We start from the raw sequence: 3,940 nt of genomic DNA on the forward strand, positions 1-3,940 counted from the left end.
TCTCCCCCTTTCTATCGTCTTCGTCCTCTCGACGCCTCAGAGCCCAAACTCTGCCGCCGCCATCGACCTTCGCATCTGCACCAGCCAAGGCCGCTGCATCAACCTGTCCTGACCAGAGAACTGCGACGCACCTCCGCTGTTCAGCAGCTCCAATACGTATTCCTGTTCTCGAATATCAGATCTGCATTAGGGTTTCTGCGTTCTTTCGTGTTCTTCATAGTTCATCACGGTTTCTTCGTAGTTCTTCCGCCGCGGTCTCCTTTGATCCAAAAGTGGTATGGAACTCATGCGGTAGTTGTTTTGCGTCCATTTTCAATACAAGCAGATCCCTTTTGCCTGTAAAAAGACCTTCTTAGAGCTCACGAACTTATCTGTACCAGTTTTTTAGGTCTAGAATATTTTTCTTTTCTAAACGACCATTTGATCCAAAATAACAGCTGCAACTTGTGAAACTTGTTTGTGCGACACTTAGGCAAAAACTGTATCCGTTAACCATGGCGGCTCTTATCCCCGGCTTAAAGAGGCAATGCTCAATGAATAATCCTGATCACTCATAGTGGATTTAAATAATTTAATTGCTACTGTTTCCCATGGCGGCTTAAACAATCTGACACAATTAGCATATATCATTAGGCCCCTTCGTAAGTCGCCATCTTGAAGATGAATTGAAATATTTTCTCTGGCTTAAATTTGAGCCGGAAATTTTTATTTTGTCATAGGCTTCCATACTTCATAATGCCGCCCAAGGCTCCCAAAGCACCCGTCACATGCAACTGGGTTAGATCCACCGTCACTGATAGCATCTTAAACGATTTTGTGAAGACTGGTCATCTGCCGAAGAAAGAGATCATGTCTTATCGTGCTCCTGACCCGTCAGAAGAAAAGCCTCAACCCAAGGATGGGGAAGTTGCCATTTTTACTGATCACATCAACCGGGGCTTTGCTCCACCCGGCTCAAAAAAATTCAGAGACGTCTTGCACTTTTTTGACCTGCGACCTCAAGACATCAGACCCAATTCTGTGTCAAACATCTGCAATTTCCAAGTATTCTGCGAGGTGTACCTTGGAGAAGAACCCAGCTTACTACTCTTTAGAGAATTATTTTATCTGAACCGTCAAAACGAATGTGCCCACGGGCCCAGCTTGGAGCTTGGCGGAATCTCAATCCAGCGACGTAGAGACTGTCTCTTCCCTTATGCCGAGCCACCGAGTCACCCTCAAGATTGGAACCAGACATGGTTCTACTGTCAAGACACTTCTCCGGCTAATGAGAACCCTTTGCCCGGCTTTCGCGCCCTGCGCCTGGAGTCAACTCACCCCTTACCAGATAAATTATCTCCGGCTGAACGTCAAACACTTGCCCCCACCATAAACAAGATCAAAGCTCTTCTGGGGAACGGCCTAAACGGCATTGACTTGGTCCGGGTTTGGATTGCCTGGCGGGTGATTCCTTTGAGCCGCCGCCCCGGCTTGATGTGCGATTACACAGGCCAGAAAAATGATCCTCTACGGCACAGTCCTGACGACATACCTGAGGATGTCATTGATGACATGACCAAGTCTCTTCTGAACGAGAGCCTGGCAGATTGCGGGAAAGCGGGCTTAAGTCCTTTCTGCAAGGCTAACCCGGCTCCAGCGGTAAACCATTAACTTGAGCATCTTACTTTCCACTTTGATAATTTCATCTTTACTCAAAAACTCTTGCTATATTTTACAGGCTGATGATAAATTCTGGAAGGTCAAGTATGACCATGAGGCTGCAAAGAAAGCCAGAAAGGCCAAGAAAGCCACCAGGAAAGCCGCTGCCCGTAAGAAGGGGAACAAACCTAGCGCCTCGGATATGTTTCATCTGGACGATACCTCCGAGTCAGAGGTAACTCTTGACTCTTTAGGCTCCTTCTTTAACCATCTTATTGACACTGATTATCAGCAGGAGGATAGAGGAGCAAGTCATGCAGTAATTGAAGAGGTAACTATAATTTCCTCCGACTCCGAGCCTTTGCTGAGACAGAAAGTCCGAAGGGTAACCCGGAAAGTAAGATTTTCACATCCTTTAGCTTATCAAGATCCTCAATTTCTTTTGAAGTGACAGATTCACGAGAGTCGGAGGCAGACCCGGACCAGTAAAGATGCGGACCTCTCCTCCGGCTTACCCGATGTAACAAGAAAACGCCGGACTGAGGTTATCTCTGATTTATATTCTTTGTATCCTTTGGCGGGTTTCACTCGTCAACCACTCAATTCTTCTGACTCAAACTATCAGAGAACTTCACCTTCCTCCGGCAAATCAATGCAGTCCAGCATGCCGGCTTTCAAAACCGCTCCAGGGTAATGATAATCTGTTTATCTTGTGCTTATCTTACTCATGTTTTTGTACTAACCCTTCAATTTTCAGTGTACAAGTAAAGCCCAGCAAGAGGACGAAGAGAAGTAAGCCGGCCGAAGAGCCAATCTTTGCTGAACCGGAGCTCAGAACGGCTGCTCCTGATACTTCCGCTCATGAGCCGCCGCCTGAACCAGCCCATGATACTCCAACTCTCACCATTGATCCGTCTGTCGAACAAGCTATGGAAGGTTCTGAGAACCCGGAGAACCCTAGCCCGGCCAAGGCGGATGACCCGGACGTCGAAATCATCCGTACTGACTTCGTTGAACCGGGGAGACCGACCGCCCTGGCCAAGTGCTCCGCCAAAGAAGAACTTCTGGAACGCCGCAAAACCCGGCTGGATGTCACTGATTATGCTCATCTAAGTATTGGAGAAATCGTCTCTGGTTATGTAAACCAAGTGCACAACAGCCGAGATCAGGAAATTGATATGGTGAAACAAATACACCAAAAATGTGAGGTATAACTCTTGTTGCTTGTTCCTTAGTTATCCTTACTATGCCAGCCCCCAAGTCTATTACTTATGATGAAATATGTTGTAGACTTAACACCAGCTTAGTAATCACTGCAAGAAAACCGGCTTCTCCGGTAGAACCCAAGGGCCGGCTCAGACAGCATATTTGAACCTGTCTTCACCGTATTTTAACCAAGTACTTGAACAGCAATATGCATTAGCCCCCAAGTGCCAAGTACCTTTGCCTGCAAAGTGCTTGGGACTTATTTCCATGAACCGCCACTATAAATAGAGCTCTTTAGCATACATTAGCCCCCAAGTGCCAAGTATCTTTGCTTGCAAAGTGCTTGGGACTTAATGTTGCATTATGATAACCCTAACTGTAACCCGGAATTTATACAGGCCGCCATTAAGCAATTTGAATCGGAGATCTCTGACTTGAAGGGTCGCCTGAAAACTCAAGACAGTGAAACCCAAAAGGCGAATTCCAAGTTTGAATTCAGTGTATCCGCACAAGAGAAATTGAAAAAGAAGTTTGAAGTAGAGAGAAAGGCCTGGGCGGATGAAAAGACCGCTTTGCTCAACCGGGCTGAACAAGCAGAGGCCACTCTTGCAGAAACAACCGCCGAGTTATCCGGCTTAAAACGCCATGTATCTCAGATGGTCTTAGCAATCTTTGGTAAGTTACCCTGTAAGTGTTATCTAGTTTAAATCCTTTACAACAAGCATCTCAATTGTCATCAGCTCACCTGACTTTGTAATGCAGGCCCGAGGAGTTCCAATCTCAACCAAAGCATGCTGACAAAGCTGAAGGCCGTTTATACCCTGGTGGAACAACTCTACACCGAGTCACAACGCGCCTTAGCCGTCGTGGCTCTGTCAAATGAAGTTCCCACTCATCTGGCAGATGTGCTAAGGCGGCTTGCCGTGCTACCTCAACGATTCCAGGAATTGAGACGAGCTTCTGCAAGAGCCGGAGCCATAGCTGCATTAAGCCGGGCCAAGGCGTGGCTACCGGAGCTAGACCCGGCCGACATCACCCTTGGGTATCCCAGTTTGAAGGAGGACGGCACCCCCTTTGACCAGAAGGATTTCGCCGC

Source organism: Aegilops tauschii, chromosome 3, assembly GCF_002575655.3.
Source record: "Aegilops tauschii subsp. strangulata cultivar AL8/78 chromosome 3, Aet v6.0, whole genome shotgun sequence".
Lineage (NCBI taxonomy): Eukaryota > Viridiplantae > Streptophyta > Magnoliopsida > Poales > Poaceae > Aegilops > Aegilops tauschii.